At 42.0% G+C, this 12,095-nt stretch overlaps 1 protein-coding gene across 6 annotated transcripts in view; it reads right to left on the bottom strand.

The window, feature by feature from the left end:
- INO80D (INO80 complex subunit D) overlaps nucleotides 1-3,035 on the bottom strand; it is a 45,928-nt gene extending 42,893 nt beyond the window's left edge. For 3 of the 6 annotated variants that reach the window (XM_027880181.1, XM_027880180.1, XM_027880183.1), the window contains exons 1-2: nucleotides 2,602-3,035; nucleotides 1,214-1,283 (exon numbers count right to left, since the gene is read on the bottom strand). The gene's annotated coding sequence lies outside the window, so the exon portion shown is untranslated. Of the gene's footprint in view, nucleotides 1-1,180; nucleotides 1,284-2,411; nucleotides 2,433-2,601 lie in introns of those variants that run through there. The other 3 variants (XM_027880185.1, XM_027880184.1, XM_027880186.1) reach the window with 3 other exon arrangements.
- Nucleotides 3,036-12,095: the final 9,060 nt, after the last annotated feature.

Below are 12,095 nucleotides of genomic sequence, written 5' to 3'. Positions count from 1 at the left end.
TCTCTATTTGAGCAGAAGGTCTCAGGCCCCACTCCTGCAATCACATCCTCACAGACAGATGCTCATGCTTTTATAGAAGCACACTTTTTTCAACATAGTTTTAAACAGGCCCAGGTTAGTGTTAGGGTGAGTAGGCAGAGAGGTAGCCTTCAGATACAGCAAGAAATGGAATATTTAGGCCATTGCAACATGGGAGAAATGCACTTTAAAAATGTTATCTCAAAATATCTAAACCATGATTCTGAAAGAAAGCAGAGATTAAACATACTGCAACATCTCTTGCATCTGTACTTGAACAAAAAAAAAGTCTAAGTCTTTTATGCATTCAAATAACAGATAACCTGCCCTTGCATATGAGGTTACACAAAATACCTTAGTCTTATTTTTAGTCCCAATACTATGAAGGCAAACAAGCTTATTTTCACACAAAACAGAAACATTATTTTTGCTCCAGAAGGAATACTCAATAAATAAAGCAGTAGAGTTCCTCACAGAGCAGTCTTTCAGCAGTTATAAGCTATTGGAGTTTCAGTGTGGTATTACAATAAATTTGTACCTCCTGATGATTTACCATATTGTGAGAACAAGGTATATGCAGTTCTGTAGGACCAGGCCCTACGTACAAATTCATTTCACTCATCACAAAAATACTGAACATCAAAATAACTCTCAGTAAGTAAATTTTGGGTGGTGTTCTGTAGATAATTTAGCTTTACAATTAATAAAACTTTTCTGATCTTCATATATATTACAAACAATTCATGTAAAAGGCTGAACATCACCAGCTTGTAAGTGACAGCTTCATATGAAACACAAGTGCTCCAGTTCAGCAATCAGCAGTGGTGGGGATGGTCTTAGCACGAAACACTGCCAGTATAGTTGTGTCAGTAGGAGAGGGCACTCACCTACAGGGAAACCATGCACTGCCCTAATTTTGCCAATTTTATTTTTAAGTCTCCCAGTCCTCAAAAACTAAAAAGAGCCTTAAAATAAACCTTCATCATATGTTGTCGAGTAACGAAGTTAGAACTAACTATAGATCTATGTATTTTTTTTAATCAGATGGTATAAGGCTTTAAGGTGTTACTGTCATTTCCAAAACACATTTGAGGTTACTTGTACATTGCTATTAGCATTCTGACCTAAAAGACATATTAAGGAACATTTGACAGAAACGCACCACCTCTCGCATTAGAAACCGGAGCTGTTTCACCTGTGCGGGGTGAAGCGTGTTGGCGGGTCTTCCAGTGCACTCACTTCACAACTACCAGACGTTCTTTTCCCTGAAAAAAAGGATCCTTTCATTTTCAGTCCTGGGGGGCAGCAGCACCTCGCAGAGAAACCCCCCACACCAGCCCAGCGGGTCCCCGGCGCACCGGGACAGCCAGGGTGCCCCAGTGGGGACATGAGAGGGGCCGGGGCCCAGGTCCAGACACAGCCCTGGTTGTGCAGGGGCTGCTGAGGAGATCCCCTCCCCTGGCTGACGGGCCAGTGGGCTGCTGCCCGTGTCCCGATAACGCCAGCGGGTCCCGGGACAGTGCGGGTGCCTGAGGGACCACTACCCGGCCCCGGCGGGGCTCGGGCGGCCGCCGACCCCGCACGTGTCGGGGCGCGAAGATGCAGCCGGGACACCCCCCGCTCCTGCCCCTCGCCCCCGGCCCCGGGGGCCGGCCCGGAGCCACACGTGCCGGCAGCTTGAGGGTTGGGGGGGCACTGCGAGGGCATCTCCGCACCCCCACAACCACCCCCCGCTCCCTCCCAAAAAGTTGTGCAGCGAATCCGCCCACCGCGGGCCCGGCCGGAGGGGGTCACCGGGTGGGGGGACAGGGGGGCACGGGACGGGCGGGGGGGGGCCGCGGCCACATCCCGGGGTGCCCCCGCCCTGCCGGCACCGGCCCCGCAGCCGCAGGCGGGGGGTGGGCGGCGGCGGCGGCGGGGGATGGGGGGGAGCGAGGCACCCCAAAAACGCCGCGAAACTTTCCAGGCCGCGGCCGGCGCAGCCCCGCGGGACCGGCACCGCCTCCGCCACCGCGGCCCCGCATCGGGCTGGGGGAGGGTGCGCGCCCCCCCGCCGCTCATTAAAAGTCATTTCAGCAAATTAATGCCGCCCCCAGCCCCCCGTCCCGTAGTCCCCTCGCCCCGCGCGGGGGGCTGAGGTGGGGGGGGGGGGGAGCGGCCCCGGCCGCGGCGCCCCCGCCGCCTCCCCCCGGCCGTCGGCAACGGCGGGGCTCGGCCTGCTTTGGGCCCGGGGCCCGGCGCGGGGGGCCCGGCGGGGCGGGGAGCGGAGCGGCCGGGCCGCGCGGCGCCGAGGCCTAGCGCCCTCCCGCCCCCGTTCTCCCCCACCGCCCTTCACCTCCCGGGCAAAGGCGCCGCACCCCGACCCTCCCGCTGGGCCCCGGCGGCCGTCTCACCCCCCTCCGGCGCTCCTCCCGGCGCCCGAAACACTCAAAAACCCCCCTGGCTCCCCGCACCCCCCGCCGCGGCCTACGCCGCCCCGGCCGATCCCCGGCCTCGCGTAGCCCGCCTCCCCGCCCGCCCTGCACCCTCCGCACCGCCTGCCGCGCTACGCGAGCCCGGGGATGCAGGCCGGGCCTGGCTTACCTTTCCAGCTGCTTTTTTTTCCCTCCTCTCTCTCCTCTCCCCCCTTTCCCTCTGTTGGGCTGACAGATCAGAGTTTCCTCCCCAGCAGAGGGACTGGGAATGTGCTCGGGCTCTGTGCTGAGGAGCTGCTGCCCCCCTGTCTCTGAGAAGATCCTGCTTTTTGTGGGGAGAAAGCTTTGGGGGCTCTTTATTATTTTAAAACTACAAAGTGCTCAGAGGGTAGGTGATTATTAAGGGGAATCCCTGAATATATTCTCCAGCAAAGAAGGCAGGGCTGCTGGGGCTGCTCAAGAAGAGAGCCAGCAGCCTCCTACAGCACCACTACAGGCACCGAGAGGACATAACATCAGAGAGCGGCTCCTCTGCCCTCCAAAACAACAACTTTCCTACCATCTTGGAGGTAGTAGAGAGGGAGAGAGGGAGGGGGAAAAAAGTACAGAAGGTTTTTATAAAGTGTCAATTTGGAGGAGGGAGCCAAATGGCCAAAACAAAGTATTTTATCATTTACGTGACTTTTTATTTTAAATAAAAATAAAATACAAAGGCTTGTGGCTGAAGAAATAATTTTCTTTATAACCTGTTAAGATCAACTCTCTGGGAAAAAAAAATAAGGTATGGTAAAATATATATATTTTTAGTAACTTTTTGATTCTTTAAAAAATGTTGTTTTTTTTCTGTATGTATAAAGTTGATAACTTTTTTGTCATTGTGTGGTAATGTTAAAAATTGATGTGTAATTGTGAAAGTTCATGTAACTTTTTTTGTTACTCATACTGTCAGTAGAACAGCTGGGATTGATGTGGAATAGTTTGGTGTAATTGTACCATTGCGTCTTTCTCTCTTTCAAGCCATTGTAAATAAAGCTGAATGTACAGGTAGGAAAGAAGTACTATTTTTTTTATTTTTACTTTTTGAATTTTTCTAGAGTAGGCTGTGTAGAGAACCTATGGAGGATTTAATGCAAGTGAGGGAAACCTGTGATATATATATCTGAGAAATTGTGCTGTCATAAATTTAGCATTGTCTGCCCTTCAGGATGGGATGTGCAAAAACAGAACTCATAGCAAGAAATTTAGGGGCAATAGCTGAGTTTTGTTTTTAATGTTTTCAAAGCACTTTGCAGCCTTCTAAAAATGCGGTTTGGTTCTTTTTAAGTTATTGTTTTGATCTGGGGGCTTTGTTCCTGATATTTATGAATATTATTCTGGACTTATTTACAGAGTTGAGAAATGCTGTAAGTTTATATTACAGTGTCTTGTAATATAAGTTAATAGTGGGGTGGTGTTTTGTTGCAGATGCTTTTATTAGATTGTAAAAGATATATTAAATGCTGTCAAAACAATGTGAGATGCTACGGTGTATCTAGAGGTGAAGATACTGATCTCTGTATTCAGCAGACCTATGATAATGCTTCTTGCAGTAGTATTATGCACAGAGATGAACTGCAAAGATGCCATTTTATTTGTCCCGAAGGAAGGGGAAATAATTAGGAAACTAATGAGCTATACAATAATTTATGTTTTTTCCCTTGGAAGAATTATTCAGGTGGTATAGGCTAGTTGAACTGCAGTCAGACTAAGGTCATGTGAATGAAGGTACTGAATTACTTAGCATGTTATCAACTTCTACCCTGTCAAGTCTGAAATATGTTGGTTTAGTTCCGTTCCTTTAATCTTAAAAAAAAAAATTCCTGTATTTAGATACATCCACGTTTCAAAACATACCTTGAGTTTGCCCAGCCCATTATGGTAAGTATAGTTTGTGTTGATGGTGGGTTTTTCACTTAGATGTACAAATTTGAATTAAAGTATAATTAAAGGTCAGCTGGTCTGTGTGTCAAACTTTATTTTTTGATCGGCAGGAAATTTTCAAATTACGATTAGTCTACCTTGCACATGTTAATAATCCAGAGTGTTGCGTTCTATTGAGTTATTGCATAGGAGGTATCAGATTATTAATCTGTTAATTCTGCATTATTCTGCTCTGACATTAGAAAACCAAGAAAAGAAAAATCAATTATGTTGCTGCTTTATTTTATTTCAAAAGATTTTGTATAGGAGTAATGCAATAATTAGGGTACTTCATAATTTTACCAGTCGTCGTCATGTGCTTTGGAGCATGAAGTATGATGATTCTTTTTGTAAGCTATTTCAACTGAAACTACTTTTAAATTCTATACTTAAAGTTCATTATGGGAATGGCAGGGATTAAAAATGTTGGACAGGTATTGGATTGTTAAGGAACTCCAAACATTTTGAAATATTACAAATAAATTATCTCAATAAATTAAGGAATTCAACAAATGCAACATAATCTAATTTCCTTTTATTCTAAATAAAGGGCCAAATTCTCAGACCCCATGTTTTGCAAGTGCTTGCAGGCCTGATTAATAATTCAGAAGTGCCTGAAGGATCCCTCTATACTTCATTGCATAAGACTCTTACCAAGTCAGTAGGATTTGCTAGAATACAAAATTCAGATTTGTGCACAAAGTAATTTCTTGCATCTACCATTGTGTTAAACAAGAGAATTGCTACTTTTAACTGTAATTCAGTTTAATTCAACTATAATTCAAGTTCTCTTCATTGGACTATTATGATATTTTTTATGTTTTAGGAAAAGAGCCACACTGTGAACAAGTAGTCTATGCTGCATCTCTCCGTGGTACTCTTGGGAATATCTGTACAACACACTTAGTATCTTAGGACTGTATTTTTTTAATGGGCTGCAGATGATACAATATTTTAGAGAAGTGGCTATGAATGCACTTGAGAACCTGAACACAGAAACAATATTGAACCTTTTTTTTGGCTCATGTGCTTGACTTCTCAGATACTGGCTTTAATCGGATTACTTGCATGCCTAAATTTAAACATGCATTATAGTAGCATTACACATTTTGGTGACATCCTGAGATCTGTTTGATGTGTGTTAATTGTGAAGCGAGAAGCTTAATGCTAAGCAAAAGGAGAAATGTTTTGAATCTAGTTTGGAATAGGAAAACTTGAAATGGGATATTTTTTAGTATCTTGTACTGAAAAAAAAGAAGACAAAGTAAAGAGGAAACATTCAGTAGATCTTAGTTACATATACCATGTGTAATCATTCAATAGAGAAACAAAAAATTATACTCAATGGAGGAATTCATTTAACAAAATTTTTCTTTATTTATCTGAGAGTAATTTGCTTTTCATTAACTTACTAGAAATGCAAATACTGTTTTATTTGTTTTGCTGTAATAAAATGTTACACAAGAATAATCTAAAGAAGCAGAGTCTGCTAGCTCTAGTAATGCAGAATTAAAAGATTTAGAAGAAGATTTACTTATCTTTATGGTCAAGACTCTTAAGTTGGGAGATGCAGTATTCTGATTGAGTAGAGCAGTGCTCTGAAATTACACTGGAGAACAAATAGGACTGTGAGACTCCTGTACAAGGACAGTGTGTGAACCCAAAGCAAGAAGCATTCTCTGTACATCATGTGGAATTGTATTCTGGAAATTCCATTACTTCATAACAGAATAGGTCTGTCTGCCTTAACTTTAAAGCAGCCACATCCCTGGATCAACCACTCCAACCCGGAAACTTATTGTACGCTTGAGCACAGAGTGGTCGGAGAACATGAATGTTGTGTAAATCACTGGTTCCTGGCTAATGAGGCATACTGTGCTGATGTGTCTCACTTGTACTAATAGTGAGAGAGAGGGCAGGGACGGAGTGAATAAGCTTTGTGAGTCTAATAAAAGCAATGAAATAGATGCTCTAGGTTCTGTACCAGTTACTGGAACCTTGACACTCTGACAAGGTCATACTAACCCCAAATGCAGACCTCAAGAATTTCTGGAGCATGACTTAAACTCTGTGCATGTGGTGAAGAGTCTGGGGTTTTCCACAAATAGTGTTATAATGTCAGCATCTTGGTATTATTCCTTGAAAGACACATACAGTCTGAGGAAACAGTTCCAATGTCTTCAAATGCCTGAGATCAGCAATTTTTTTAAAATGCAGGTGAATGTTGGGAAGGGGAGGAACAACTCATACGTGTATAGAGGTTAATTAGAGACTTTCATGTATAGAGAGCCACATTTGTATAGAGATCTTGTCTTTAGGCATTTAAAGACTGAAAAGGGTGACAAATTAAATAAAAAACGAAGTTATGATCTAATACATTCTTCTAAGCAATGTCTTGAGCAGCTGTTATGTGGTATTGGTTTATTTAGTAGTGGCAAGTTCTGGGGTCAAGGTAACCATTAAAGCCCAGCATACTGATAGTATTGAAAAATGCTTATTCTTATTTTTCAGCAATTCTTTAACATGGAAATGGTATAGGAGTGGTTGTCTCTAGCATATCTGGATTTCAGTTACTCTGTCTGCTGCAGTTGTATGTATTTGATAAACCAGCATGCTTTTTGCCACTTTTCCAAACATCAGAGTTCTTACGTTAAAAACAATGTCTACAGTCTGAGGATTTTTCTCTAGGAAATACACCCAAGATATGGCATAAATATGGCTTCCTAATTCATCTGCTAAACTCCTGCAAACTCATGTTTTAGTGCACTTCTGCATGGCAGGTAGCACAGCTGAAAGTGTAGGATAAACCATATGCACAACAGAGTAACTTTGCTTTACTTCATTTAAAGTCATGGATGCTAGCAAAGCAACACAAAGTACAGATGACTGGCCTTGTTTTCCTGAGTCTTAAAGGCTTCACTAAAGATTTTTTTGAGCAATAGGAATTTCACTGTGGATTTCAGTAGGAGTATAGTTGCAGAAGTATTTAACCAATTGGGAGCAAGACATATGCTAGCTATTACATGATAATATAATTAATTGATAGTGAACTGCACTGAAAATAGTAATTAAATAAGACTTCACTAATCTGTTCTTCATTATCAATATGTATTTTAATCTGCATTAAATAAATGGTATTGTCTTCCTAAATATCAGCAAAGGCAAAATAGTAAGACTGTTAATTGTGGGAGGGTTGTCCAGAGTACATTGGGCATCTGTGGAGACTTCTATAAATAGATAGATGAATGGAATAAACTGTCCCAACAGGATGCTCTAATACCATCCCATTTTACTGGGAAGCCCACTGTTAATTCAAAGTATATAATTGTATTTTTACTATCTGCTTCTGTCTATTGATATTTCATTAACTGTAATTGCAGTGGTTAAGAAGCTACACACTTTATCACCAGTCCTTTTTTCTACTATTAGTCCAGTTGTTCATTTACATTCAGTATACAGTGGGTTTTGGTCACCACTGCAAATTGGAAAGATGAGAATTTCTACTCTGGACCAAATCAGCAGTCTCTTAGTCTTCTGAGAGTAGCTTCCCCCAAAGGTGTGGAATATCCTGTGATGGATAATTGAGAAAATAGTTGGAGGTGAGCTAACATCAAAGCATAAGGCTTAATTAATGTCTAGGGTCATGAGATTCCGGTGGATTCTGAAAGTTACTTGTTATACATAAAGCTTTTTGCTCTTAGTATTACTACTCATCTCTGATCCATTTCAGACATAAACACAGGTGTACAGAAGGTGACAATAAGAAATAAAACTTTTTTAGAAGTTAAATTAGTTAAGCATATTCAGAATTCAGCATTAACAAGTGAGGAGATGTATATTAGCTATTATGCTTCTAACTCTCAGTAGGCTTCTCAGCATTAGGCTCTATGAATAGATTCTTGCATGTAGCTGGAGGAAAACAATTATTTGCAGTGTTTAGCATAGCAGGCTTTGCTGATTATGGAATCACTCATATTGTTTGAATCACAAGGTTTTATATATGTTGCTTAGGATTCTCTCTGCCATTTTTCTGTTGTGCTCACCTGTGGAGAGTTGGGGTTACCTGGGTACTGTGGGACATGTTACTGACATCATTCCATCAGCTAATACGTGTTACTGCAAAGTGTCTTTTGGATAAAACCTTACACAAGGGAGGGGGCCATGACTTGTGTAAGCCTATGCACAGAGTGAAGGATTTGGCATACATTTCTGAACAAAGTTTTCCTTATGACTCTCTCTAAATTTAAGTGTTTTGTTCCCAAAGGTACTTGGGCCCATTTAGCATTTTATGAATAATAATAATAATAATAATATGCTAACATCTATTAATAATAGCATGTTTTGTTTGGCTTTGTGTTTGTTTTTTCTTGTTGGTTTTAAATAGGAATTTAAAAACTTCTTGAGCAATGTAACTTATCAGGTAACCCTGGGAGAACTTACATGCTTTGACATTTTGTGGGGTTCTTCTACTCCTGATAAAAAGGTTATTTCAGTAGTCAGTGAAGTCCTTAACTTTTAGCTGCTCTCCAGAATTCCCCATTTACTTATTCTTACCTTGTTTCCATGTGGGTATTCACCATGAAGTCCTCTTCTGTTGGTTTGCTTGTTAGCACTCTCTGTTTGTCCTGTCAGTGCCTGGAAAGAGTCAGTCTTTCAACCCTTCATCGCCAAAGGTGATTTCATCTAATTGAATATTTGAAGAACAACACAACAAATCATTATTAAGAGACTGTCCTGTTTTGGGAGAGGATGTTTTGGCTTCACCATTGTTTGGAGTATTTTATGAGGAGCAGGGGTGTAGGATCAGGGATGGAGGTAAAGCTGATGCCAGTCTGCCTTCCCTTTAGAGCTGTGACCCTGAGCTGCTTTTCTGTTGCTTTCAATAGAAAAATACATCACATCCCCCACCCACCATGTAGCAGACAGTCTTGCAAGAATCTGTCAGCCTCAGAAGAGGCACTGATCCCAAATCTTTAACTTCCTGGGGAAATGCTATAGACACTTCCTTTTCTGCCTTTAGCTATGCTTCAAAGTACATTAAAATTAGTTAGAACTATTTTTATGACTGGCCTAATTTTGTTGGATGTTTCAGAGTATTGCTAAGAACATACCTGTTTGATTTGACTTCTGTTTGGGATCGCATTCTTTTTATTTCTTTTTGTTGAAGAAGCTCACTGCATTGCCCAGGGTTTAAATCAGTCTTCCTTTGGAACTATTGGGATGCACCTCTGGGATGCTGGTGCTTTCAGTAAGGTGGCTCTCAAACAGGGTTGCGGTGTTTTTAATTTTGTTTGTTTTAAAATCACAGCTTCAGGCTTAGATGCTTAAATGTGCCTGCAGTTTGTTTCTCCTTGATCTGACTGCAGCTGGCCTAAACTTGCTTGAAAGTGCAAGTGCTTAGGGTTTTACCTTAAATTAACACACTCTTTTCTTTCTTCACTTCTCACAACCACCTGCTGAAGACAAGACTGCAGAAGGGGCAGGTTTAACCTGTGTCGTGTTTGGGGTTAATTGCTTGCACGCTCGAGCTGTTATTACACGGTGCTGCGTTCGGAGGATACGTAATGCCCGACCGCATCCCTCTGTGCCCACACATACCTGTTCTCTGTCAGGCTGGCTGTGCGGGCAGGAGCGACGGGACCGGGCGAGATAAGAGCTGACGATGAACCCGCTGAGACGTTTTGCCGGTTGGCCACCGGGTGGCACTAGGGCTGCACTCGGGAAATGGCATCTCGGCCGGATCCGGGCTCAGCTTTAAACCAAAGCGTAACAAAGCCCCCGCCCACCTCCAGCACTGACCGCTCCGGCAGTGCATTACCCAGCCGATCAGCCCTTCAATAGTCAAGAACAATACCTGAAACGTGTTTTATCTCCCGTCATCCCAGCTCTTCATCGCTGCTTTCTCATAGTTCTCTAATCTCAGGTAGCAGCTTCAGGACTAGCAAGTAGTAGCACTAACTGTAAACGGTTTCTTTTAAATAAGCAGAGTTAAGTTGCATGAATAGCCCTGTTTCTGTAATTTTTGTTCCAGTAGTTTTCCCGGCCTATGTCACTTCCTTTCCTTTGCAGACCCCTGCTATCCTTTCATTGCTACCTGGACAGAGGTCCACATGTGCACTGACTGTCCAGGCAGCAGAGCAAACAGAAGAGATAAGGGAAGGGCTACACTGTAAACTCAGTAGATAAGAATGCTAATCTAGATTTCTCTTTACTGTCTTGTTTCTAATAGTCAAATCTGTACAGAGCCTTGTTGCTGTTACCAAGTTTGGCTGAAAAATTCTGTACTTGGTGACTAGTTAGGTGGGAAAGAGGGTAGAAAGAGGACAGGCAGCTTATCTTTTTTGCCTTTCAAGATAAGGGCTGGACACTTTTTGAATCTTTTATACATAGTAACTGAAGGATGTAGAGCTTTCAAAAACCCCAAAAAGTGTGCCAGAGCTCCCAGAGTTAAATAATGCTGTAACATTTAAAGAAAAAAATATCTAAAGCCTTTGGACCTTTATGAATTCTGAAGTAGTAACTGACTTGTTGCACAGCTGAACTTACTTTTTGTGTTTGTACAACATGGATTTTCAGGGGGAAAAAAAAAGTTTTCATCCCAGCAACCTGAGAACCAAATGTTTTGCTGAATATAGGATTCAGCTACGCCCTTTCTTCTTAAAGCATTTGGGATATGTAACATATTTCTATTTCTGTATGCCAACAAACCCCTCTTCCTCCTAAAGAAGTAACATTCCACAAGGACAGCATGAAGGTTTTAGGCTATACTTGGTCACATGCACACACTCACAGGGTCCTGTGAACTGCCACATTAAAAACAGATTGCAGTATCTCTCAATGTCTCACTAACAGGCATAGTGGTATCTTTGAATAGAGTGAATAGTTGCCTTTTTTTCTTGTACCACAACAACAAAACAATACCCAACATTTAAGACTTAGCTCATGTAAGCACTGTGATATACCAGGATGACCAGGAAGAGTTTTCCTGGGCAGAAAGAAAATTTCTAAAAAATTATTTGTTACTGAAAAATTTCAAGTATGGAAGAAAAAAGAAATTTATAAAGCTAAGGCTTCTACAGCAGCCCTCCCATGCACTCATGATTATACTACACTGAAAAATGTAGCTTTTCCTCATGCAAAATTAACACTTTCTTTTTTAAATAATAAAGTAGAAGTGATGGGTTTATGATACGGTTTCCATTTGCATGATTCCTGGAAGAATTACTCTAAGTCTTGCTGAAGAGGAAGTTATCCTTCCAAACTTACATTAACCACTAGTAGAAAGTCACTGAATTCATTCTAAAGCTTAAAAAAAAAATTCAACCAACCAACCAAAAAATGTCAAACACAACCCCTTCCCCCACTTTGCTATAAAAAGATCAGTGCACAGTGAAACTATTCTGAGATCTTTTCTGTGTTTGAACTGGTGTAAAGGGCTTTCATCTGTTTGCTGATTTTCAAAGCGTGCGGAAGCTGTGTGAAGACTGCTATTCTTTTTCACACCAAAATTATTTCCTCCCTGAGTGGTTTCTCAACTGAAACATAATGGAGAAACATACAGATATCTAGAGGAGTCATAGGTCTGAACACTGACATAAACCAGGGATGAGGGATAACTTGCTTTGAAAGCACATTACAAAAACAGCGTGCTCACATTCTAACCAGGGCTTAAAATAAAGATACCTGGATACTCTGGAAGAAAGT

The sequence above is a fragment of the Empidonax traillii genome, unplaced genomic scaffold (assembly GCF_003031625.1).
Source record: "Empidonax traillii isolate 1590-97213 ecotype Southwest subspecies unplaced genomic scaffold, ASM303162v1 scaffold65:size4453928, whole genome shotgun sequence".
In the NCBI taxonomy this organism is placed as follows: Eukaryota; Metazoa; Chordata; class Aves; order Passeriformes; family Tyrannidae; genus Empidonax; species Empidonax traillii.
This window is presented reverse-complemented; position numbering and strand designations above follow the sequence as displayed.